This window comes from Dermacentor albipictus, chromosome 3, assembly GCF_038994185.2.
Source record: "Dermacentor albipictus isolate Rhodes 1998 colony chromosome 3, USDA_Dalb.pri_finalv2, whole genome shotgun sequence".
NCBI classification, from domain to species: Eukaryota; Metazoa; Arthropoda; class Arachnida; order Ixodida; family Ixodidae; genus Dermacentor; species Dermacentor albipictus.
This window is the reverse complement of record NC_091823.1, coordinates 141,679,250-141,705,896: the sequence shown is the minus strand read 5'-3', so window position 1 is coordinate 141,705,896 and position 26,647 is coordinate 141,679,250. Positions and strand designations below refer to the sequence as shown.

The 26,647-nt window shown below is 46.3% G+C and overlaps 12 non-coding genes across 12 annotated transcripts; all 12 read right to left on the bottom strand.

Moving 5' to 3' along the window:
• Window positions 1–1,335: 1,335 nt before the first annotated feature.
• Window positions 1,336–1,406, bottom strand: TRNAG-GCC (transfer RNA glycine (anticodon GCC)). Its single transcript has one exon. It is a non-coding gene; the product is annotated as a tRNA-Gly (tRNA).
• Window positions 1,407–1,478: 72 nt separating this feature from the next.
• TRNAG-GCC (transfer RNA glycine (anticodon GCC)) lies at window positions 1,479–1,549 on the bottom strand. The gene has a single exon. It is a non-coding gene; the product is annotated as a tRNA-Gly (tRNA).
• Window positions 1,550–8,836: 7,287 nt separating this feature from the next.
• TRNAG-GCC (transfer RNA glycine (anticodon GCC)) lies at window positions 8,837–8,907 on the bottom strand. The gene has a single exon. It is a non-coding gene; the product is annotated as a tRNA-Gly (tRNA).
• Window positions 8,908–15,073: 6,166 nt separating this feature from the next.
• TRNAG-GCC (transfer RNA glycine (anticodon GCC)) lies at window positions 15,074–15,144 on the bottom strand. Its single transcript has one exon. It is a non-coding gene; the product is annotated as a tRNA-Gly (tRNA).
• Window positions 15,145–15,216: 72 nt separating this feature from the next.
• On the bottom strand, window positions 15,217–15,287 carry TRNAG-GCC (transfer RNA glycine (anticodon GCC)). The gene has a single exon. It is a non-coding gene; the product is annotated as a tRNA-Gly (tRNA).
• A 4,411-nt stretch (window positions 15,288–19,698) lies between these two features.
• On the bottom strand, window positions 19,699–19,769 carry TRNAG-GCC (transfer RNA glycine (anticodon GCC)). The gene has a single exon. It is a non-coding gene; the product is annotated as a tRNA-Gly (tRNA).
• Window positions 19,770–19,841: 72 nt separating this feature from the next.
• TRNAG-GCC (transfer RNA glycine (anticodon GCC)) lies at window positions 19,842–19,912 on the bottom strand. The gene has a single exon. It is a non-coding gene; the product is annotated as a tRNA-Gly (tRNA).
• A 71-nt stretch (window positions 19,913–19,983) lies between these two features.
• On the bottom strand, window positions 19,984–20,054 carry TRNAG-GCC (transfer RNA glycine (anticodon GCC)). The gene has a single exon. It is a non-coding gene; the product is annotated as a tRNA-Gly (tRNA).
• Window positions 20,055–25,013: 4,959 nt separating this feature from the next.
• Window positions 25,014–25,084, bottom strand: TRNAG-GCC (transfer RNA glycine (anticodon GCC)). The gene has a single exon. It is a non-coding gene; the product is annotated as a tRNA-Gly (tRNA).
• Window positions 25,085–25,155: 71 nt separating this feature from the next.
• Window positions 25,156–25,226, bottom strand: TRNAG-GCC (transfer RNA glycine (anticodon GCC)). The gene has a single exon. It is a non-coding gene; the product is annotated as a tRNA-Gly (tRNA).
• Window positions 25,227–25,297: 71 nt separating this feature from the next.
• On the bottom strand, window positions 25,298–25,368 carry TRNAG-GCC (transfer RNA glycine (anticodon GCC)). Its single transcript has one exon. It is a non-coding gene; the product is annotated as a tRNA-Gly (tRNA).
• Window positions 25,369–25,439: 71 nt separating this feature from the next.
• TRNAG-GCC (transfer RNA glycine (anticodon GCC)) lies at window positions 25,440–25,510 on the bottom strand. Its single transcript has one exon. It is a non-coding gene; the product is annotated as a tRNA-Gly (tRNA).
• Window positions 25,511–26,647: the final 1,137 nt, after the last annotated feature.

Below are 26,647 nucleotides of genomic sequence, written 5' to 3'. Positions count from 1 at the left end.
CGAAGTGGGGCAACTAGAAATTTGGGACTGGGCCAACTTAAATATAGGCATGGGCCACCTGAAATTTGGGGCTGGGCTAACTCAAAATTTAGTGGTGGGCCAACTGAAATTTGGTCATAGGCCAAACTTAAGTTTGGGGGTGGGCCAACAGAATTTTGTAGGTGGACCAACTTGAAATTTGGGCATTGGCCAACTTAAGTTTGAGGGTTGGCGAACAGAAATTTGTGGGTGGACAAATTTGAAATTTGGGCATGGGCTAACCTATATATAGGGGTGGGTCAACTGGGAATTCGGGGGTATACCAACTGAAGTTTGGGGCTGGGCTAATTGGACATTAAGGCTAAGCCAACCGAAATTTGGGGGTTCGGCAGCATTAGTTTAGAATTAGGCCAAGTAGAAATTTAGAGCTAGGCGAACTTGAAATTTGGGACTGGGCCAACTAGAAGTTTGGGAGTGTGCGAAATTAAATTTGGGATGGGCCAACTTAAAATTTCGGAATGCCCCAACTGAAATTTTGGGACATAAAATTTTGAGGTGGACCAACTTAGACTTTGCGTGGCCAACTTGAAACTTAGGGTTGAGCCAACAGAAACATGGGTGTGGACCAACTTGAAATTTGAGCTTGGGCTAACTTAAATGTAGGTTTGGACAACTTGGAATTTGGGGAAGCCAAGTGAAATTTAGGGTTGGGCCAACTTTAAATATAGCGGTAGCAACAGGAATTTAGTGGTTAGTCAACTTATATTTAGAATAGGCCAAGTTGCGTGTGGGATAACTTAAATTTAGGGGTGGGCCAACTTGAAAATTGGGGGTGGGACAAGTTAAATATGGAGTGGACCAATTTAAAACTTTAAGGTCCTAGGCTAGTTTCCTAGGTCCTAGGACAAGTTTCCCTAAAGGGCTTGCAGGTCATTTAGGGAAACTAGTCTTTTCATCACAGTCGCATCATTCAGGGTCACCGCCCACACGTGGTTTATCTGGTACGCCCTTATGCATACCACGTCCGGTAAGAGGCCCGTCGGCAGTAGGGCGTCCCTGAAATCTTCGACCTTGTATGGTCTCGCACGCACATCACCGTGCAAAAACACGGTGTTAATCACAACTCGTCTTTTAGGCAGTTGAGGCAAAATGAACGGATATTCCTTATCATCTTCCGTAATCCTGTTTCCGCGACCAAACGTGGCCGCTGTCGCTGCCCCGGAAGAGGCCATCACCCTACGATCCGAACAGCTCGGCTGCCGGATGCAGAATGAACCACCGACGCCCTCTGGCAGGTTCCTATACAGTGTTTGGATCATTCTGCTTTATCTCACAGCGCCTTTCAAAAAAGGAAGCTGCGCCGGCCGGGAATCGAACCCGGGCCACCCGCGTGGCAGGCGAGTATTCTACCACTGAACCACCGACGCCCTGTGGCAGGTTCCTATGCAGTGTTTGGATCATTCCGTTTTATCTCACAGCGCCTTTCAAAAAAAGGAAGCTGCGTCGGCCCGAAATCGAACCCGGGCCACCCGCGTGGCAGGCGAGTATCCTACCACTGAACCACCGACGCCGATGCCCACAGATTGCGCCGCAGTCTGTGTGACTGTGCAACAGGTAGTCTAATATAGGTCACCGCAACACCGAGCGCTCGTTCTCAGCAGCACGCCTTTCCTTCGGCTGGGAGCCATTCTAATGACGCAAAATGTATTTTGATACAAAATACTCTTCGGCTGTAAGACGGATCATTCTAAAACAATTAATTGTGTATTCTTAGCGCAAAACACGCCCTACACGATTGAGGGAATCCCTGTTGAGAAAGTATCCACATTAAATATCTCGGAGTTCACTTATCCTCTGATTTATCTTAGAACGAGCACATTAATACCATAACCAGTAAGAAATCCAAAACACTCGGCTTCATTAAACGCAACTTATACTTGGCGAACACTGCTACAAAGTTATTAGCATACACTACGCTTGTTTGTTCAAAGGTAGAGTACGCATCAATTATTTGGAATCCGCATCAGACCTATCTGATCGATCAACTCGAAGCATTACAAAATAAAGCAGCAAGATATATCACAAAAAAATACTCGCGAAACTACAGTGTTACGGACATCAAGGAATCACTTTCATTGCCCTCTCTTCAAAACCGCCGACTAATAACTTTGCTATCACATTTTCACGCGCTTTATCACAGTAGATCCGCGTTCCGCGAATCTTACATCAATGCAGCTCATACTATGTTTCAGCGTTTTGATCACCCATTTAAAGTGCAACCCCTTTTTGCTCGCACTAATCTGTACCGTCATTCACCATTACTTTTCGCAATATATCATTGGAATAGACTACCGAGGGACATTGTATCTGCCATTAACAATGATGTTTTTGTTAACAAGTTGAAGGTTTTCCTAAATGTGTGATTATTTCTGTATTGAGTGCCTACTTGGGTATTCTGTATATAATTATGCCACTGTCACTGTATCTTACCAATGTTCTTTTTCTACACGTTTTGTAATTGTAACTGGCTCCCCCCCCCCTATGTAATGCCCGAATGGGCCTTTAGGGTATATGAATAAAGAAAATAAACGGTCGAGACAACGATGGCCCTGTCAGTGTTTTTAGGGCGAATAGCATTGTTTGCCTACTTCAGCCGTGTTGAGCGTGCGTTTTTATACACACACACACACATATATATATATATATATATATATATATATATATATATATATATATATATATATATATATATATATATATATATTATATATATATATCACGTTCGAAAAGGAAAAGAAGGCAAAGGTTTTGGCAGATGGTACTGCCGATTTAGCCGGCGACGATGGCCTGAGACACCAGTAAACATATATATGCCATAACATTCGCCTTTTTTTAATGTTATGTTTAATGTTTGTATTATGTATGTTTCATGTTATGTTTACTGTTTAATCCTTCGTCTTGTTCATTATACATACATACATGCATGCATACATGCATACATGCATACATGCATGCATAAAAACATACATACATGCATACATGCATACATGCATACACACACACACACACACACATACATACATACATACATACATACATACATAGATACATACATACATACATACATACATACATACATACATACATACATACATACATACATACATACATACATACATACATACATACATACATACATACATACAAATACACAGGGCGTGTCACTTGAGCAAAAGGCTAACAATGTACAAATGCTAAGCAGCTCTACAGAACGAAGTTATTGTTGTCAGCTGTCGCTTGGAAATACTCGCAATATTCTAAGGTCCACCTAATTAGATCATTAGTCCTAATAAATGATTAAACTTCTCAATAATTAGAATTACATTAAAAGTATCAAGGAAAAAATTGTAGAGCAACATGAAAAAATAAAAGCTATCCTATCCTGCCAAGGTGGATGACCAATGAAGCTATATTCATCGTGGTAAGAAAACTTGTGGTAAATACTTTATTGGCAGCACTCATCGTGACTTAGTAACGACAGTCACAAAGGCTTTGTGATCGCTGTGATATGCACTGATCGGCATACTCGCAACTGCAAGCATATTCTTTGATAATGTCAAATTGATGCACTTACATTGCTGGGTGGTCGATTGGGCCGGATCAGCGTGGCATAGCAAGCGATATGTCTGCAACACGAAACGCGTGTACCACCCCCTTTTTTGGTCCCGACACATACACATTGAAATCACCGATTGCCACAGGGTTAGTGTGATCGCAACTAACCCACGCAAAGTGAGTAGCCATGATGCTTACGCGGCTACAAGCTATTGTACTATTTGCTTGCTTACGGGGATATGAGTGATTGATGATGACAGTTTTCGACATGCTGTTCTGTGTGTTGTATGCGTGATTAGAAAGAATGTAAGCACTGTTCGCTTCACTTTGCTGAGTGCTTGTAGCCTCTGCCTTGCGGTGCTATGAGCCATTGCATTTTCTTTTTGCCTGCTTGCAGGGAAATGAGTGCTTACCACACTCCAGGAGCCATTCATAATAGTTTTTGTGAGCGGGCACGAAAATTCTATGGCACCATAGAATTGGTGCCATAGAATTCTATGGCACCATAGCTATAAACAGCTACGCTATAAAACTCCCTATATACAGCTACGCTATAAAACTCCCGATACAGTTTTCTGTTGCTGAATACGTGCTACGTAAAAGTGTTTTTCCGAGTATGAAAGCCTGCGACTGCACGCAAAATGGTCGCGCGACCGGCCGCTCGAGTGACTTTGCGTGTATTCAGTTTCAGTTTCAGGTTACTGTTCTTTATATTCAAGGAATAGGTAAGATGCAATATACAGACGAGTGTCCCAAAGTCAAAGATTGCAACAGGACCCTCGTTTAATAATAACGGTGTAGAGCTGTATTAAAGAGCAAGCTAACTAAATGAAACAAACACAATTGCAAATATACAACATAGAAAAATAAAATCAACGAAAACAAATTGTATGTATACAAGACTATAGTGCATAAAAAACTGTCAATACATACAAATGGCAAATCTAATGTAATGATTGACGTAAACTCAGTTACACATATAAAACAGCTTAAGGGCATGACTAAATGCAAGAAAGTATGAAGATTTAATGCTGACGGGTAAACCATTCCACAGTTTTATAGCAGCGAATGATGATGATGTCATTTTTCCATAGTTTGAATGAACCATAGGTGGTAGAAAATTGGAGTTTCGGGCAAATCTTCGCTACAAGAAAAAAGATTACATACTGTTGACCTTGCACATACTGTTGACCTTGCAAATATTGGTAAGTCTCTCCCTGCAAATTTCGTCGATTTTTTGTATCTGCTCCGCTTCATTTCTCCAATAATCACCAATCTCTTTGTAGTGATTTAAAGGCACCCCTAGGTATTTCGTTGGTGAAACCGTCCCCTGAGTGCTTTCAAAGACGTCCGGGGTATCGCCCCAATCCCCATGCCAAAAGCCCAAAGATTTGCTCCAGTTGATAACACTTCCGGTCACGTTACAAAAACTCTTCTCCACACTGATGGCATTCCTGAGACTTTCTTGGTCAGAACAGAAAACTACAATGTCGTCAACGTAGGTAAGTAGCTTAACCTCGCTTATACTCAACCTAAAATCTTTTATTGCACTGGATGTAATGATTTTCATACAGAAGGGCTCCAGGTACAGCGCGAACAGTAAAGGAGACAAGGGGCTTCCTTGCCTAACAGAGGACTTTATCTGGAAACTGGCAGTTAATGATTTATTAATTTTAATCCTGCTAGAAATGTCTGCGTAACACATTTCTATACCTTCTGATAGGACTTTCCCAACATTGAAATGTTCTAGAATGTTGAAAAGGACTTTATGTATAACTCTGTCGAATCCCTTCTCTAAATCCAGTTGTAACATCGCGACCTTCCCGCAGCACGCATCACAGTACCCCAGCACGGTTCTAGCCACGTGTATGTTTGTTACAATGGACCTTCCTTTTATGCCGCAAGTCTGATGCGGTCCCACAAGGCTGGTTATAACCCTTTGAAGTCTCCTACCCAAAACTTTAGCGAAGATCTTTTAGTCCATGTTCGTTAGACTTATCGGTCGATACACTCGTACAGAGAGCAAGGCAGCTGGGTCCTCTGTTCTTGGAAAAAGTACAACAGGGCTCTGCCTAAAAGAAGGAGGCAATTCATTGGTCTGTATGCCTCCTTTATTACGTTATGCAGGACAACTGCTATCTCCATTTTAAAGCCTTGTAGAATTGTGAGCCAAAGCCATTAGGGCCTGGCGATTTCCTTGCACTCAATTGATTGATTGCCCCCTCAATTTCTGCAACGCTGATTGATGCTTAGAGATTCGTTTTAACTTCTGCTTCAAGTTTTGGCATGTGTTTCCAGAAATCGCTTTGAAAACCTTCCACAATCTGTGGTTCGTGGCTAACTAAATCCTGATAATAATCAACGAATGCGCGACGTATCAGTTCCTCGTCTTGCACAACTTCATCTCTGTTCATTATCGCTTTCATTTCTTTGCACGACGCATAGCTTTTTTCACCTGATAGAGCACGTTTGGTCGGCGTTTCACCCATATACAGTTTTTCCGCACGCGCTCGTACAAGTGCGCCCCTGTATCTTTCTGTATTAATAATTTCTAGTTTGCTTTTAGTTTCATTTATTTGGCTGGCAAAGTTATCCGAGGCTGTACCTTCTGCATTCAAACAAAAGTCAAGCTAGCTTTGCAGATCAGTTTTTTTCTTTGTTCTGCTTTCTCCGCAATGCCCCGGCTCTTTCGATGGCTGAGATTTTTGCATTTTCCTTAATATGGTCCCATGCCTCCGCATAACACTCCGGTTCATTTGCCAGTAGGTCTCCAATTTTTCCTTTTGTGTCCTTCATATATACCTCATCATTGAGAAGTTTAACATTGCATTTCCACAGCTGCAAGTTAAATTTGGCCGGTTTCATCGGACCTGCGCACACACAACCAAACTATGGTCGCTAAAGAAAACGGTTTTAATGTCATACTTATTGCAGACGGGTGCCAAGTCTGCCGAAACATAAATACGATCTAATTTAGCGTGGCTGTCCCCTTCGTCGTGGGTAAACCGAGGCAACCTGCCATTTGACAGGAAGCACCCTGCACATTCAAACAGGTGTTATTCAGTCAGCGCATTTAGTACTGTCACACTCGCATCTCATATCGGTGCATCTCTTCTCCTGTCTTCTACTCTAGATACGCAATTAAAGTCCCCCATCATTATAATTGCCATGTCACAATTCAGATAATGTTCAATACTTTCAAAAAACAATTTGCGCACACTTGGTGCATTTGGGGCATGTAAAGAAACTATTCGGAACTTCTGGGCTTGTAACGTTATGTCACATACAATAAGTCGTCCAGTGTCACACGCGTACACACTGTCAACAGATATACCTGTGGAGTGCTTCAAGAACAGCGCACAACCACCGGCTGTACCTACTGCATGCGCAACGCATACATTGTAGTACGCCCTAAAAGGTTCGACCATGCGGTTTGTTCCTTCCTGACTTTCGTTCTTCGTTTCCTGTATGGCAATTACGTCCAGTTCATTTTCCATAAAAAGTCGACTCAGCTGGTATTGCTTTCTCCGTGTCGACAAGCCCCGCACGTTAAGGGTGCCTACATAAAGAGGCGTTTGGAGAGTAACAGCCATTTTTTTTTCAATTACACAAACCGTATGGCAGTACCTTCCTTATCACAACACGGCAAATCACACTCACATTTCTATAGCATATCCCAGTCGTTCCAGCCATTTTGATTACAACTTCGCTTTCGACGTGACGGCGTCAACTCACTGTCTTTTCCGGTCAATTCCGTTGCTAGTGTCCGGTTGAGGAAAAAAAGGCTCTTCACCTTAACACAGCGCCGGCGGGGCCGGCTGTTTCCACTGAGGCCGTGGATCGACCGGTATTTTCGGTTTTTCGGTGCGGGTGTAAACGTAGTCTTTCAATGAGGTGTTGTTTTCAAAGGCGGCTCATCCGTTGCATTCTGGTCGGTCTTGTGCCCTTCTTTGCTGTCCTCATGGAGTCGTTGTTGTGCAGGGCTGCTGGTACTTGCCATAATGACGTCTGTAGTCACAGGGCTTTGCTCGACACTCGTGCCAGATGCGTTGTCTTGGCTCCTTGGAGCGCACAACGCCAGTGTCTCTACAGCCTCAGTTGAAGCGTTACCTGTCTGTAAAAAAAATATAACTTGTGGGGTTTCACGTGCCAAAAGCACTTTCTGATTATGAGGCACGCCGTTGTGGAGGACTCCGGAAATTTCGACCACATGGGGTTCTTTAACGTTTGCTGTCTCTTCCGCAATAATGACAGCGGCCTTTTTCTTCAAATCTGACACGTTTGCTGCACCAATAGTTCGCAAGCTGTCTGCCTCGGGGGTAGTCTCAGACGCATCTGCCTCGTCCATTAGATGTTCCGTCGACAGTTCATCGCTTGCTTTGACTCCGGCGACGTTTGCGTAGGTTCGCACGCAGGCGCTTTCATCGTGGCCATATCGCCGACATTTAGCACAACGCGGTACCCGGCAGTCGCGCCTGATATGGCCTGTGGCATCGCACCTCAAGCATAGCGGCGGGCGTCCCGGCGCAACTAGTAGAACCATGATTCCTGCAACCCGCAGCTGATGGGGTAGATCTTCTAGTGTTACACCTAGCTGAGCTTTAGACCAACCGTGCGCATAGACGAGCCTTTCTCAGCTATTCCGTGCACTCGCCAGCGCTCCTTGTAAATATCGCTTGCTTTCCCGTACGGTGCGAGAGCCGAGCGCACATCTTCGTCCGGTACATTATGTACCACCCAGCAGAGCTTGATACGCACTTCTTGATTTTCGGGGTCAACCACAAGGCACCGTTTCGCTTTGACCAGACCTTTCCCAATTTCTACCATCTTCTTCGTAGCTTCTGCACCTTTAAAAGTGACGGCCCAAACATGCTTCATCTGGAACGCCCCCAAAGCTATCACTTCAGGAAGCACTCCGAGATGAACCAACGTGTCCCGAAAGTCTTCTACACAGTAAGGCCTGGCTTTCAAATCCCCGTGAAGAAAAACAGTATTCGCAACAGACGCACCTGTTCGCAGCGAGGGCAGAATAACTTGATAGTCCAGGGCTTCATCAGCAAAAAAACCTTATTCCGTGGCCCGACTGGGCCGCTGATACCACTCCGGCGGAGCACATTCCACACGCGTCCAATTACTATCACGGCCGGGAGTAGAATTTGAACCACCGACGCCCTGTGGCAGGTTTCTATGCAGTGTTTGGATCATTCTGTTTTATCTCACAGCTCCTTTCGAAAAAGGAAGCTGCGTCAGTCGGGAATCGAACCCGGGCCACTCACGTGGCAGGCGAGTATTCTACCACTGAACCTCCGATGCTTTTTTCTCTTTATTGCCTTTTTACGGTACAAATGAAACACACATTTAAACCCTAAAACATGCCAACCATACTTTGGGTAACATTACATATTAAAATCGATTGAGCTTGATCAAATCATCGAGATTAGCCACCCACTCGGGAGGCTCACACTGGGCACAATATATTTCCCGAATATATGCGACACTTTCGGCGAAATTCATTCTCACCGGTCGGGTATCGACATCCGTGTGTCGCACGGCCATTCTCGTTTTCCACAGACTGAGGAGGCCAAGGAGCATGAACATATCGTACGGAACTCCTTCGTTATCTGTTGGCAAATAGCGAATACCAAGAAGTGTAATCGGTAGTTCTTTTTTAAGTGTACGTTGTGAGACATCCCAATGAAATATTGTATCCCAGAAATCGATGAAAACATGTTCGATGGTCTCCGTTTTATTGCAAAGTATGCAGTTTACTGTCCATGGCACATATATTCCTTTTCCTTCTAACCATGTTTTAACGGTATAGCGTGTTTGTGTGTAGCTTAAAGAAAAATGTTTTTTGAGAGGGTCTAATTGGCATCTTTTTCACCCGTTTGAGTACATCATCTCCTTGGCCTTCCCAGTTTACAGACCTGTACAATGGTATTGGCAACATTGTGTCAACAAAATGTTCATATTTTGCTTCTCACAGAGCAGAGATATTCCATGGAAAACCGCGCACGCAACATACGAAGTGAATCAACCACTTCGCGCAGATATCCCCTAATACTTCCTCCCTTTACATCACTGATCGTTACAACATATTGCGGCAGTGCTTTTCCCAAACGGACTTGAATTACTGTGCGCAGAAAATCATTTGTCTGATAAAGAAAAAAAAAGAAAACGCGGCACAATTTGTCTGATAAACAAATGCGACAGACCTAGCCCCCCACCACAGGGGGAACGAAGCAAATTGGTTCTGCTTACTCTCTCCCAACTAGAAGCCCATATGTCAACGGCAAAAACACGATGCATTTTTGCACACTTGAACGACACATTAATAAGACTTGCATAATATACCACACTTTCGCTACTAAAGAAAGGTTGCACACAGAAGCGCGTCCAAACATCGACAAATCTCGGCCTAGCCATCCTTTTGATTTTTCACTCATTCTATTAGCTTCATCAGATCAGTACTGTGCAGTATCATTATGGTGCTCGAGAGGCACACCCAAGTACTTAGTTGGCGTTGTTGACCACCGGATGTTTGCAAAGTGAGCTGCTGTAATTTCCCAATGACCATGCCATATACCGATGCTCTTTTCCCAATTGATCTGGGGTCCAGATTGTTCACAGTATTTCTTTACACGACGTACAGCTTCCAGAACGCTATCACGATCCTCGCAGAAGACTGCGATATCGTCAGCGTATGCAAGTACCTTGACTTCAGAAAGCTGTAGCTGAAATGCTCGGACGTTGTCATTGCGTATCACTCCTACACAGAAAGGCTGGATGTACGATGCAAAAAGCAACGGACTAAGTGGACACCTTTGTATAAAGGAAGATCTCAGTGAAAGCTTTTCGCTGAGGGACTTACTAATTATAATCTGTGTCGTGCATTGGTCGTAGGCCATTTTGACGCCGTCTAAGATTACTTTCCCTAGGCTAACATATTCCGAAACAAGAAGAAGAGCACTGTGGGACACACGGTCGAAGGCTTTCGCCAGGTTGAGTTGCAACAAAGCAACGCGTCTAGCGAAAACGTCGCAACACTCTAGAACGCTTCGCGCTACGTGGCTGTTTGTTGTTATAGTGCGGCCTTTTATGCTGCAAGTTTGATGCGGACCGAGAAGATTTGTAATGGCTGTTTCAAGCTCCTTGCCAATACCTTTATGAGTACTTTATAACTGGTATTTGTAAGGCTAATTGGCCTGTAGTGACCAACCGATAAATGCGCCTTGTGATCGTCTTTTTTCGGTATTAAACCCATTTGTGCACTTCTGAAAGGGCGTGGCAGTCACATATTTTCATATGCCTGAGTGTATACATGTTTCAACATTTCAGCAAGCGTAGGTGCAAATGCCTTATAAAACGCGGCTCCTGAACCATCGGGACCCGGTGATTTGCCTGCAGGGAGTTCGTTGATCGCGTGTTCTATTTCTCGCGCGCTTATCGGTACCTCGAGACTGGCTTTTACCTCGTCAACAACACACGGCATAATATTTACGAAACTTGCTTGGCACTCGGCTCCCACGTGGATTGGCACACTGAACAGTTTTCGCAACAGTTTTCGGTAAAAGCCTGTTTAATCATATTCGAGTCGGAAGTAACCTCATCACGATCATTATTCTGTCTTATTTCATTTTTCCTTGCGCACCTCTTTTCATCGGCAATAGCGCGTTTGTTTGGCGTTCCATAAACCCACAGTATTTCCGTCCGTGTCCGAAGAACAGCTGCTACAAATTTTCTCTTGTCGATAGCTTCCATCGCGCTTTTAACTGTTCTGATTTCTTCACGAAATTTTCCAGGTTCCACGCTGTCCATGAAAATCAGAAAATTAGTTCCTTCTGGAGCTCATTTTCTTTCGTTTTTTTCTTTGTATCGTCTAACAGTTCCTATTTCAATTCCGACCATTTTCACGCGAACCTTGAAGTCCTCCCATACTTCTGCGCAAGGTACACTATCATTACTCAAGAAGTTTTTAATCTCACGCTTTACATAGTTTCCAAATCTGTCATCACTTAGGTGTTTTTCGTTAAATTTCCAAAGTGCCCAATCAAACCGCGACTTCACTGACTTGGCACAAAGTGAAAACCACAGTAAACTGTGATCGCTAAAGGACACGGGATTCACAAAAGAGTTATCACACGGAGGCACAAGATAGAACGAAATATAAGCTCTGTCAAGACGTGCCTGGCTATCTCGCTGATAGTGTGTAAATTGCGGCTGCAAAGTACTGGCCAAAAGGCGACCAACGTCTTCTAGGTTGTGATCGTTTACTAAAGTGCTCAAAATCACTGCACTCTTGTCCCGCGGGAATTTAGGTTTAACACGATCTTCTGCATAACACACACAGTTAAAGTAGCCAAGAAAGATGATGTGCTTCTCATAGCAAAAGTCATCTTAGGGATGCGAGAAAAAACGACATCTTTCATTGACATCATTTGGCGCAGACAAACAAATAATCCTCCATTGTGATTCGCTAAAAGAAAAGTAAAGAATTATAAATCGCCCACTTTCGCTCACTGTAACAGTCTCTTCGCTTATACCAAAAAGAGGGCCTGCATGCGCATTAGCGCAGGGCCCACATTTTTCTTAATCGGGCCCTGTGTACGAGTAGTCTAGATAGTGCGTCAGCACCAGTAAAGAGTGAGCCAGGGTCGTGCGGAATTATAAACCCCTTCGAACCAAGACGGCGCAACCACCAGACGTGCCGACAGTGTGACATGTGCATATGTTATAGTACGTTCTGAAAGGCATTACCATTTTTTTTGTTTGTTCCTCACTTTCAACTTTCGTCTCTTGTACGACTATAATATCTGGTTCATTTTCAACGCACCGTCAGCTGAGCTGGTGCTGCCTCCGCCTTGCTGCGAGGCAGCGTACATTAATTGTAGCAAATCGTATTCCCCTCTCTAAATCCATTGTTAATAAAGAAAGCTTATATAATCACATGTAGCATTACTAATTCCACTTATAGTTATGTCTACGAGTGCTAACGGGCAGAGCAGCTGGTTCGCGACACATTTAAATGCAGTCCACCAGAATAGCTTGCTTGAGCAGCAGCTGACCTCCCCTGCCTTTCGGTAGCGATGGGCCCTCGCAAGCTCGCGTCTGAGTGACTTCGCAGGCACAAGTCCCTACGGCTACTCAGGCGCCGGCGCCGCCAGTCTTTTGTCCGGCGGGATATTCGGCGTCGGCCGCATTGACGGCCGGCGCATTACCACCGACTTTGGCGGCGGTTCCTCACCGTTCGGTGCGCCAGTTTTCCCGCCGTCGTTTGCTGACTCCCTGTTCCCCGTGTGTTCTCTTCCCGGCCACCGAACCAGCATTGGTAACATCCGTCGCTTCGTTAGCAGCTGCTGCCATAGTCGAGACTTCCCGCGTTTCTTTAGTCGCGGTGGCCTGCTTATGTACACCCTTGCAATTTTTTAACAATAGCACGCGAGCTTCAACCGCACGACGTGTCACTGCCCTTGCAGCGATGAGGGGCACTCAGTCCTGAAGCGAATAGAGTAACAGTACACATTCGAACTAGAATTCGCCTTGCACGACCGCACATAAAGTTGCCAATCCAGCCGTCAGTCGCCACTACAAGGCCACTGACAGGCCTTACGGTCGACGCTCGCGTGCTATTGTTAAAAAATTGCAAGGGTGTATGTGTCCTGTGTTGCGGCAACGGAGGCAGAGCGGTGCTCTTCTAGGAATAACCACGAAACCTTCCTCCCCGGCTATCCGTAACAGATGAGGCACGTTGTCCGCCCCCAGGCCCTTCCTCGGCATCACGGTAACCAGGCGCGTCGAAGAACCTTTATCTTGCAGGCCATCCACCCGCCACCACTCTCTCGCTAGGTCCGTGATTCGGCCGTAAGGCGCCAGTGCTTCACGAATGTCCTCATCCAGCACGTGGTGTAGCATCTAATGTAGCTTGAGGTGCATTGCTTGATTTCCAGGGCCGATGACGATGCATGGTCTGTCCTTCACCTTCAAGCCTGTTGCTCGTAGCAATTCTTTCACTCCGTCGCCCCTTCTGAAAGTCACGGCCCACACGTGGCTCATTTGATACGCCCCTAGGGCGACAACGTCAGGCCGCAGCTTCAAGCTTTACAGCATGTCACGGAAGTTTTCCGCCCGGTATGGCCTTGCACGCATATCAGCACGCAGAAATAAAGTATTCGTAACAAGTCGCCCTGCTTGTTGTTGAGGCAGTAGCACCTGATGATCAGAATGTTCGTTGCCAAAGAACCTGGAACCGCGGCCCAGCTGAGCCGCTGATGCCGCTCCGACGGAGCTCATGACAGCCACGTCTGTGCACTACAGTGGCCGGAAGTCTGAACCACCGACGCCCTGTGGCTGATTCCTTTTTTTTATTGCGATAAAGACTAGCCCTTAAGGCATAATTCTTGGTGCGTATATATGTAATATATGTGTGCTGTGAGGCCCATGTTGTGTACGAATTGAAGCAGTGTTTTGTGGAATCTGTTGTCATGTATCCAGTGCTCGTAGCTGGTTGTCACACTGTAGTGGAGGCCGTATTGAAGTAGGACACGCGAGCGTTCCGATTTTAAACCAGTGCATGTCCGTATTAGGTGGTATGTATCTGCTTCCATCACCAGCAGGCACATGGGGGGTAAGAGCGTGTGTGTCCTACCGGAGAAAATTTTTACGTGCTCGGAGAGAGTTAAGGGGTTGAGGTAGGAGGGGAATAGGCTGAAGATCAGGATTAGGAGGGCAGTGTGCCTGCTGGTCAGCAGCAATGTTGTGAGGTTTCGCTGAATGGCCTTGAATCCAGTGTACCTTGACGCAAATAGCTGTTTTACTATTCATAGTGTGTATTGTCTCGCAGATTTCCATCGCCTTATGAACCTTCTTGAGTTCCTGAATAGCCGCTAAAGAATCAGTGAAGATATCTAGTTGCTTGATGGTAGGCAGCTTAGACGTCGCATCTTGCACAGCGTCGTGCATGGCTTGAAGTTCCATTACTGGAGCGCTGGCTTCCGTAGATAAATAGCGCTGGTGGCCGCTGATGAAATTATGCGTAGTACTCAGGAATGATGTCCTTCCGCCGTCTGTAAGAATGGCAGCATCCGTATAGACTTTTCAGGTGTTAGCGCAGGATGCATCAACGATATTGTGTTCGTCAATAATACATGTTGTATCGCCGCGTCGTAACTTCGTTGGCTTATTAGTTGGGATGCTGGTGAATTCCCATGGTGGCATTGGATAGGACTGATTGTCAATCCGAGAGCCGCGTTGAAAATGAGCATGCAACGCAGCGACAGCCGGAATAAGCTGCTTTTTTATTTCACGTGCTTCTTCACGTTGCAAAATTAGGTCTGCAAATGTGTTGAGCTGGGCATGTTCGTGTAAGGTTGGTATCGGAGTGATGCGGGGCAGTGCTGTGATTGTGCGCATAGCATCGCGATTAATCGTCAGTGTATCAATCATTCTGCTTTATCTCAGAGCTCCTTTCAAAAAATGAAGCTGCGTCGGCCGGGAATCGAACCCGGGCCACCCGCGTGGCAGGCGAGTATTCTACCACTGAACCACCGACGCCCTGTGGCAAGTTCCTATACAGTGTTTGGATCATTCCGCTTTATCTCAAAGCTCCTTTCAAAAAAAGGAAGCTGCGTCAGCCGGGAATCGAACACGGGACACCCGCGTGGCAGGCGAGTATTCTACCACTCAACCACCGACGCCCTGTGGCAAGTTCCTATACAGTGTTTGGATTATTCTGCTTTATCTCACAGCTGCTTTCAAAAAAGGCAGCTGCATCAGCGCGGAATCGAACCCGGGCTACCCGCGTGGCAGGCGAGTATTCCACAACGGAAGCACCGACGCTTTTTTTTTCTTTATTGCCAGTCCTCGACATGTCACCACAACACACATTCCTTAAATGATATACCCAAAAACGACAGAAAAAGAAATAATGAATACAAAAACCGAACAAAAAACAGTAATGTACACATTCGTTGCCGTCCGCTACTGTGGCATGACATTGTCGTATTAAAATTCTTTGAGCGCTGTCAGGGGTTCAACTCTCGGCAGCCACTCCGGAACAGGCTGTTGCAATTTCTGCACTTCTACATATCTCTGCATACATACTCGGAAGTATACGCGCGCCGGTCGGGCATCCGGGTCACAATGGTAGCCCGCCATTCTTGCACGCCATAAACAGTGGAGGCCCGTAATCATGATAAGGTCGTACGGGAATCCTTCATCATCATTTACTGCCAGAAACCTGATTTCGTGTGGATCTATCGGTAACTCCTTTTTCAAAGTCCTTTGCAACACGTCCCAGAAGGAAACCCCCTCCCAACAGTGGATGAAGACATGATCTATGCTTTCCGGTTTTTTACAAATAAGGCAGTGGGTTCCCCATGGCATGCAGAACCCACGTTGTTCCAGGAATATTTTAACAGGTAAGGTACCGGTATGTAATTTAAAGAAGAAAGATTTCGTGGCTGGTTGAACTGGCATCATCTTCACTCTTTTCAATACGTCTAGGCTTGGGCCTCCGCTGTACGCGGCTCTGTACATGGATACAGGCAATACACTGTCACACAAGTGACGATATAGCTTTTTCCGTTTCGCACTCCACAAATATGCACTTGAAAAACGAACACGCAAACAAGAAACACTCTGAACTATTTCCCGAAAGAAACCACGGACTGGTCCTGGCATTATTTCCGTACCTACAACGAATTCGGGAAGTGATCTTGACAGCCTCATTTGGGTCACCATGCGCAGAAATGGGTCGTTTGTATCTCGAAAGAAGAAGAATCTATTCACCAGTTGACGCAAGCAAAGGTGCGCCAACCCCAGACCACCATCCTTCACACATCGGAAGAGATTATCTCGGCTGCATCGCTCCCAGCTCGATGCCCACACGAATACAGCGAACACGCGGTGAAGTTTCTGCACAATAATATGAGAGCACTGTAGGACCTGCATTACGTACCAGATCTTTGTCACGAGAAGCATGTTGAACGCTGTAGCTCTCGTGGACATTGAAGTGTGAACGAGGTTCCATCGGTCGGCTTTTTCGTTTCGTTCTTTTGTCCACTCCTTCCAGTACTCGCTACTGTCCTTTTAGGCATCAAGGGGTGCTCCAAGGTACTTAACTGGCGTCATGACCCAGTTTACGTTCGAAAAGTGGTCTGATGTAGACGCCCATCTTCCATGCCAAAATCCCAAACATTTCTGCCAGTTAACGTAGCTGTTAGTGAAGTTACCAAACTTTTTGACGATATTAACAGTATTCAATACACTTTGTTTGTCTTTACAGCACACAGCCACATCGTCAGCGTATGCCAGTAGCTTCACTTCTGCTGATTGAAGACAAAACCTCTTACTACATTCATTTTCGATGATGGCCTGACATAGCGTTTCTATGTAGACACAAAATAGGAGTGGACTGAATGGACAACCCTGGCGAACGGAGCGCTTCACGTTAATGGGGGCCCCCAACGTCTGATTAATTATAAGTCTGGCATAGCAGCTCCAGTACGCCATGGTCACCCCTTCAGTGATTATGTGGCCAAAATTAACGTGTTCAAGGATGGTAAGCAATATGTCGTGAGAAACACAATCAAACGCCTTCTCCAAGTCTAGCTGGAGGATGGCTACTGCATCGCACATGGCGTCGCAACACTCCAGCACACATTTCATTTTAGGGATGTTAGTGAAAATGGTTCTTCCACGAATACCACACGCCTGGTGTGGGCCGACTACTTCCTCAATTATTGACTGGGCCCGTCGTGCCAACACCTTCATCAATATTTTGTAGTCGCAGTTAGTAAGCAGCGCTATGGGTTTGTAGGAGGAAGGTTGCTTGAGCTTTTCGGTCTCTTCTGTTTTCGGCATTAGTACTGTATGGGAATGGCCAAAGGATGGTGGAAGTATTTTCAGTTCATATGGTTCATTGATAACTCCTGTTAAGATAGGAGCTAGGTGGCTTTTGAACGATTTGTACCAAGCTACACAAAGACCATCTGGACCTGGCGACTTGCCAGGATTCAGGTCTTCGATGGCTTTCATCACTTCATGTTCTGGTAATGGTCGTTCTAAGGTTTCTTTAACCTCACTCGACAGCTGTGGGATTCGTAGCAAAAATAATTTCTTGAAATCGTGCATGTTGACAGGCCTGAATGCAAAGAGTTCTTTGTAATGCTCAAGGAAAGCACACCCTATATTATTGTTATCCGTTAATACCTCAATCTGCGTTAAAGCCTCAATCTGCTTACGTCTCGAGTAATTTTTTATTGCCCCAGTGCTATTTTCGTTGGCGTTTCCCCGCATGATAGCATTTCTGCTCTGGCGCGCACTAGCGCACCTCGGAAGCGCTCTTCGTCGAACACCTCGAGCTTATTCTTAACGGCGCGTATATTGACACGCGTACTTATATTTATCGGGCGACCACGTTTCGCCGCCTAACAAATCTTATCGCACAGCGCGGGACGCGCTTGCATGTATCCGAAGTTTCTGGAAAGTTATCGATGCTTCTATCCGCAGTCTGTTGTCGCCGAACCTTGTGTTATCTGATTTATTCGCCTGACGCGAATGATGTAGAATTTTATGGAAGGCACGCGGGTCCAACAATTAGTCTGGAACATTCGACGATTGTGTATAAAAGCCGACGCGCTTGAACCGCTGATCAGATTTTCGACGATCGCCGACCATGTTCGCCGCTATCGTTGTGCTATAAGTGTAGCCTGTTTTGTGGGCACAGGTTCGCCCAATAAAAGTTAGTTTTGTCTATCACAGTATTGCTACTGTGTTCTTAACGTCACAACCACGTGACAATATATTGTTGATAGGCGCCAGGTTGTATGCATTCAAGCTTCGCAAATTTTTCTAGCAATGTTGTTCAATCCTCTTCTCTGGCCTTTTCTTCATATACTACTTCTTTACGCTACTTCTTTCGATTGCCTTCAATTGAATGCTTTGCTTCAGCAACTCCCATTCCTCACCAAGTTTCATAGAACTGTCTGTTCCACAAGAATTCAGAGCAGCCACTACCTTTTCGTTAAAAGTTTCGTCCCGTAACAGCTCTGCATTCAATTTCCATAGTTCCCAGACGAATTCCTTTCGTTCTTTCTTCCTGCCCACCGTGCATTTTACCAGGCAGTGGTCAGAATATGATATGGCCGTAAATGTGTAGCACTAGCATTCTTCAACTAAATCATATGAAAGATAAATACGGTCTAAGCGTTCGTGACTTGTGCCCTGAAAGTGAGTGTAGCTAACGTCTCCGTGAGCGCGAAAACACTCTGCGATATCTTCTAATTCGAATTCATGTTTAATCTGCGCCACAATTACACTACTTTTGTCAAAAACCACGCGACGCGTAGACCTATCCTCAGCGTTCAATACGCAGTTGAAGTCGCCTACACAGGCTATCACTTTTTGCACATGTAAATAATGCTTTAAACTCAAAAAAAATTTGCCCTCTCTTGCACAGTATTAGGCGCATAAATGCGAAACACGCGCCATTGGACATTACAATAGCCGAAGTCACAAAAGACAAGTCGACCAGAAGTGCACGAGAAGTAACCATCTATGACAAGACCAGGGAATTTCCTCATGAACAGCACACACCCTGCCGAAGTCCCTAAGGCGTGGCTCACTACCATATAGTAGTTATACGTGAACCTGTGCACCATGCTCCCGGTCTCCTCCTCGCCGTCTACCTTGGTTTCTTGCACCGCTAAAACGTCGAGGTAGTGGTCCACTAATAGGCTGTAAACCTGACTCTGTTTCTTTTTCGCGGCCAGACCTCGAACGTTTAGCGTGCCGAGGCTGGTGGCTCTCATTTTCTTTCTGGGCCGCCCTGACGCTGATTAGTGCGGTTTCTGGCTCGTCGGGAGGAGGGACATTATTCGGTCCTCATTTATTCGGCGTCGTCTCCCGCTCGGTTCTGTGCATTGCCGCTTCCAGCTCCCTTGGCCACTTCCTCGGCCTCGGTCACGTCCATCATGTGGTCTGATGTCAACGGCTCGCTCTCCGCCGACCCCGCGGGTACTGCGTACGAACGTACACAGTCCGCGGCGTCGTCACAGCGTTTGGATCATTCCGTTTTATCTCACAGCTTCTGTCAAAAAAGGAAGCTGCGTCGGCCGGGAATCGAAACCGGGCCACCCGCGTGGCAGGCGAGTATTCTACCACTGAACCACCGACGCCCTGTGGCAGGTTCCTATACAGTGTTTGGATCATTCCATTTTATCTCACAGCTTCTGTCAAAAAAGGGAAGCTGCGTCGGCCGGGAATCGAACCCGGGTCACCCGCGTGGCAGGCGAGTATTCTACCACTGAACCACCGACGCCCTGTGGCAGGTTCCTATACAGTGTTTGGATCATTCCGTTTTATCTCACAGCTTCTGTCAAAAAAGGAAGCTGCGTCGGCCGGGAATCGAACCCGGGCCACCCGCGTGGCAGGCGAGTATTCTACCACTGAACCACCGACGCCCTTTTTTTTATTTATTTATTGCCGGTCTTCGACATTGTACATAGCACATAATACAAAACAGAATTACAATACACAATTAACAAATACAAAACATTTTGAAAGGATATACATGCCATCAGTCCTATAAGGACTGGCGTTGTCGAATTAAAATTCTTTCAATGCTGTCAGAGGTTCTATCCTAGACAGCCATTCGGGTACACATTCTTGTATTTTCTTTATTTCAATGAAACGAGACATGCTTTCGCGGAAATACGTACGCGCAGGCCTAGCGTCCGGGTCGCAGTAATACCCAGACATCCTTGCACGCCATAAACTATGGAGGCCCTTGAGCATTATGAGGTCGAAGGGAACCGCGTCGTCATTCGTTACCGCTAAGTACCTGATGCCATGCGGATTTAACGGTAACTCCTTCTTCATTGTTCTTTGTAGGACATCCCAGAAGAACACTCCGGCCCAGCAATGCAAAAAGACATGGTCTATTGTTTCTGGTTGCTTGCAAATCAAGCAGTGCGAGCCCCAGGGTACAAGAAAGCCACGTTCTTCCATGAATGTCTTCACTGAGAGTGTTCCTGTGTGTAATTTAAAAAAGAATGTCTTTACCCCAGATGGCACCTCCATATTTTTCACTCGCTTAAGGACATCCAGTCCTGATCTTCCACTGTATAGCGCTCTGTACAATGGCACTGGAAATACAATATCGCAAATATCTTTATACAATGTTTTTTTTTACGTTACATAAATACTCAAAAGAAAAACGCACAGAAAGAAAGCGCACACTATCTGCAACTTCTTTAATATAGCCACGAAGCGTTCCGGGCATACTATCTGTACTAACAATAACTGCCAGCAAAGCGCCTCTCACCCTGAGTTGGCATACAGTGCGCAGAAACGGATCACGCACATCCCGAAAAAACAAAAACCTGTTCACAAGCTGGCGTACAAAAAGATGCGCCAAACCCAGCCCTCCTTTCTTCACGTGCCGGAACAGATTGGTTCGGCTACTCCTTTCCCAGGTAGAGCCCCAGATAAAAACCGCGAACACTCTGTGCAACCTTTGCACGTTTACCCTCGAACAGTACAACGTTTGCATGACGTACCACAACTTCGTTATAAAAAACATGTTACACACAGTTGCTTTTGCGAAAATCGACAGGTTGATGCCTTTCCACCTGTCTGCTTTTTCTCTTGTTTCTTTTGCTTGGTTCGTCCAGTATTCATCGCTATTTTTGTAACTGCCCATGGGGACACCTAAGTACTTGGTCGGGGTTTTTATCCAGCTAACATTTGCAAAAAGGTCCGGGGCCGAAGACCACTCTCCGTGCCACAAACCGAGGGACTTTCCCCAGTTCACTCTACTGCCCGTCACATCACAAAAATTTTTCACTACCCTTATTGTTTCCGTCACACTTTCTTTGCTCGTACAACACACCGCGATGTCATCTGCATATGCCAAGAGCTTGATTTGTGTGGCTGCCAAGCTATACCCGCGTATTTGCTCATTCTCAGTTATTGCTAAACACATAGTTTCTATGTAAATGTCAAACAAAAGAGGACTGAGAGGGCAGCCCTAACGCACAGAACACATGACGTTAATGGGGGCCCCCAATGATTTATTCACAATTAAGCGTGTTGTGCAGTTCTGGTACGCCAACGCCACTCCCTCAGTGATGATGGAACCAACATTAACGTAATCCAAAATGGCAAACAAAATATCATGAGAGACACAATCAAACGCTTTCTCGAGGTCGAGCTGGAGCACCGCGACTCCACCCGAGGTGGCGTCACAGCACTCCAGCACACACCGCATCGTGTGAATATTCGAAAAAATGGACCTTCCCTTAATACCACACGTTTGGTGATCTGCCACTATGTCATTTATGACGCTTTGAAGTCTGGCAGCCAAAACTTTCATAAAAACCTTATAATCAACATTGGTTAAAGATATTGGCCTGTAAGATGTTACTAGCCTAAGTTTCTCCACTTGGTCACTCTTAGGGATGAGTATAGTATGAGCTTTTCCAAAAGAAGGCGGCAAAGTTTTGTTATCATACGCATCATTAAATAGCTCTGTTAGTAACGGCGACAGTTCTTTCTTAAAAGCTTTATATAAACACGCGCCCAGACCGTCCGGTCCAGGTGATTTGCCTTGGTTCAAATCATCAATCGCTTTTTCAACTTCACGTTCTGTTATTTTCCATTCCAATCGTTGTTTTGTATCGTCACTCAATCGCGGCATGCGAGGTAGAAAGGCCCTTCTGAATTCGTCTATATTCACTTCTTGAAACGCAAAGAGTGACTGATAATACTCTCGAAACGCTTGGCCTATGCTCTTGCTATCGTCGGCAACTGTGCCGTTCCATAAAATTCTGTCGACATGATTTCGTCGAGCTTGCGCTTTTTCGAGTCCCAGCGCCCGTTTAGTGGGCGTCTCTCCAGCTACTAATGCATTTGCTCTTGCTCGCACAATCGCACCTTGATACCGTTCCTTGTCAAGCTGCTCGATTTTTTCTTTAATGGCTCCTACATCTTGCTTATACGTCCCAGGCTCTTCGCATTCCAGCGCTATCAGCTGCTTAAGTGTCTTTCGTAAGCCCCTTTCTTTCATTTCCTTCTCAAATCGTAAGCAGCTCGATCTTTCTAAAGCTATCATTTTTACGTTTTGTTTGAAGTATTCCCATTTCTCTGCTATTGTTTCACTGTTTTCTTCACTTACTTTCCTGACTGCCTCACGTACTGCCTCTACAAATGGCTCGTCTTTTAGTAGTAAGGCATTCATTTTCCATAGTTCCCAATTAAAATCTTGTTTCTTCCTCTCCGTGCCTATATGACATTTCACAATGCAGTGATCTGAAAACGATACTGGTGCCACCGAATAACTATGGCACTTTGGAATTATGTCTTGCGATACGTATATGCGGTTTAACCGCGCATGACTACTACCTTGGAATCGTGTGTACATGACTTCCCGCTCCCCCTCCAGGCACTCACAGACATCGTCCAGTTCATTATCACTAATTAGCTTAGTCAACACACTACTGCTTTTATCGCGAATACCAGCATTATTGACTCTATCCCGAGCCCTCAAAACGCAATTGAAATCCCCCAACAAAACCATGCACTTATCAGTGCTAATATACTGAAAAAGGTTCGCGAAAAAAGAAGCACGTTCTTCCACAGCATTCGGTGCATATATGCACATGACTCTGAATTCTAATTCACGAAAAACAAAATCACACAAAAAAAACGATTCTTCCGGTTTGACATGAAAATACATTTTTAACAACAAGGCTAGGCAACTTCTTGACAAACAGTACACAACCGGCGGACGTCCCTACCGCATGGCTCACGACCGCATAATATCTAGTCGTGAAACGCCGCACCATGCTCCCGGTCTCCTCCTCTCCGTCAACCTTTGTCTCCTGGACAGCTAGAACGTCTAGGTCTTGGTTAGTGGCCAACCGTAGGACTTGGCTTTGCCTACGCTTGGCCGCCAACCCTCTCACGTTTAGTGTGGCAATAGTGAGCGACGGATTAGGAGCCATTATGAACTAAAGTATGAGATAGACCCGGAGCATGGCGCTTACCTCTCACGACCAGCCCTCGGCTAGCCGCCTCCGGGACCGCCCGTCTTCCCGGCGTTATTCTTTTGCTGTGCTTTGTCACCAGGCTTTCTCTCGGGCGGAACATTTGGCTTCGGCTTGAAGACCGACCGCCTCCCAAGAGGCGTCTTCGCTGGTGGCCCGTCACTTGTGCTGGATGCCGCGCTGTCCTTGTCTCCGCCCTCGTCACGGGGGCGCTTGGAGGTGGCACCGAGACTAGCCGCCCGGTCCCCGTCGTTTGCATCCTCGCCCTGTTGCATCGCTGATTCAGTCTCCTCGCGTTCGCCTTCATTAGCACTTGCCTTCACAGGGTCTTCGTCCCTCTCGACACGTGCAGGCCCAGTCACCTGCTCAGCACCCTCGACTACCTTGGCTTGAGCGACCTCCGGTACCGTCGTGGCATTTGTCGTCAATGAAGGCACTTGCACACCGGCTCCCTTAGCAGCTTCTTCTGTCTCGACTGCGTCCATGACGTGCTCTGCAGCAACATCACTCGCTGCTGGTCCTGTCACGGCCGCGTAAGATTTAACGCAATCAGCGTCGACGTGGCCGAACCGTCTGCATCTCGAACAGCGGGGGACTTTGCAATCACGGCGTACGTGTCCTGTCCCTTGGCAGCGCAGGCACTGCATGGGCCGCCCAGGTACGACCACCAATGCCAGCTCTCCGCCGACGCGGACCTGGTGAGGCAGGTCTTCCACTTTAATGCCGCTTCTCAGCTTCAGTAGCACGGTCCGGGTGGTGGAGGTCTTGTCTCCCATGCCTTGGACGCGCCAACGCTCCCTGCTCACCTCTTCTACCTTGCCGAAGGTTGTGAATGCCGCCCGGACGTCCTCGTCGGAAACGCCGTACAGCAGCCAGTGAAGCCGGAGTTTCACCTGCTGGTACTGCGGGTCGACGATGACACATCGACGCCCTTTCACCTGAAGCTCTTTCAGGGCCAACAGGCGTTTTGTTGCAGCTGCGTCACTGAGGGTCACGGCCCAGACGTGATTGACCTGGTAGGCCCCGAGGCACACAACTTCCGGCAGCAGGCTTGTGGGCGTAAGCGCATCCCGAAAATCTTCAACCTTGTACGGCCTCCCTCTTACATCACCGTGTAAAAAGACGGTGTTGAGAACAATTCGTCCTTTTGGCAGTTGGGGCAAAATAAACTGGTAGTCCCTTTCGTCGTCGTTGCTGAACCTGTTTCCGCGGCCCAAAGTGACCGCTGTCGCCGCCCCGCTTGAGGCCATGATTCAACGATCCGATCAGCTCGGCTGTCGGAAGCAGAATGAACCACCAACGCCCTGTGGCAGGTTCCTATACAGTGTTTGGATCATTCCGTTTTATCTCACAGCTTCTGTCAAAAAAGGAAGCTGCGTCGGCCGGGAATCGAACCCGGGCGACCCGCGTGGCAGGCGAGTATTCTACCACTGAACCACAGACGCCCTGTGGCAGGTTCCTAAACAGTGTTTGGATCATTCCGTTTTATCTCAGAGCTTCTGTCAAAAAAGGAAGCTGCGTCGGCCGGGAATCGAACCCGGGCCACCCGCGTGGCAGGCGCGTATTCTACCACTGAACCACCGACGCCCTGTGGCAGGTTCCTATACAGTGTTTGGATCATTCCGTTTCATCTCACAGCTTCTGTCAAAGAAGGAAGCTGCGTCGGCCGGGAATCGAACCCGGGCGACCCGCGTGGCAGGCGAGTATTCTATCACTGAACCACAGACGCCCTGTGGCAGGTTCCTAAACAGTGTTTGGATCATTCCGTCTTATCTCAGAGCTTCTGTCAAAAAAGGAAGCTGCGTCGGCCGGGAATCGAACCCGGGCCACCCGCATGGCAGGCGAGTATTCTACCACTGAACCACCGACGCTTTTTTTTTCTTTATTGCCGGATTTCTCCTCGTACAATGGACAGGAATTCTTGCTGGAATTCCACATACATACACATAAGTTGCATTAAAAACGAGACTCGTACTTTGCCTCGTGTTGTTAGGTTAGTAGGGCTCTTGTGTTAGCAACTGATCAAACGCAGGTAGCCATTCTGGAGGATCGGAAAGTGTCCTGTAGACGTCGCGGACGTACATGACAGCCTCTCTGAAGTACACTTTTGACGGTTGTGATTTAACATTCTCGTGTCTTATATCCATTCGTGTCTTCCATACACTGTGCATTGTCAACAACATCAGGAGATCACACGGCACGTCCCCTGTCTGATCAAACGGCAGAAATCGAATCCCATGAGGTGTAAGTGGAAGTTGCTTTTTGAGGGTCCGTTGTAAAATGTCCCACAGAAAAACCGAGTCTGAACAGTCTAAAAATACGTGCTCGATGGTTTCGGGCTTATTGCATATTGTACAGTTAGTACTCCAAGGGACGAAAATACCTTTTTCTTTAAGCCAGGGTTTTACAGGGAGCGTGCCGGTGTGAAGAAAGAAGAAAAACGTCTTGGTCGACGCTCTAACAGGCATCTTTTTAACGCGACTCAAAACATTACGTTCTCGTCCTAGTACATATAAGGAACGATAGATCGGCACAGGACACATCACATCAAGCAAGTCTCTGTACAATTTTTTCTTTGTTACATCCGAGAGATATTCAATCGAAAAGTGGCTTTTCAAAAAACGGAAAGCATCAATGACTTCTTTCAAAAACCCTTTCAATGGAACATGATTAGTAGAATACGATGACACTATGTATTCGGGTAATGCCTGGCTCAAAAACACTTGACAAATACTCTGTAGGAAAGCATCGTTCTGTTGCCTCAAGAAAAAGAACCGTGTAACAACTTGTTTAAGAAATAAATGCGATAAGCCTAGCCCTCCGTTTTTAACCAACTGAAACAAGTTCAGACGACTAGTACGCTCCCAGTTCGACCCCCAAATAAAAACAGCAAACAGTCTGTGTAACTTTTGGACAGACATCCTTGCCATGCAAAGCACTTGCATCATATAGAAAACTTTTGTTACCATGAACATATTACACACAGTTGCACGTGTAAAGATTGAGAA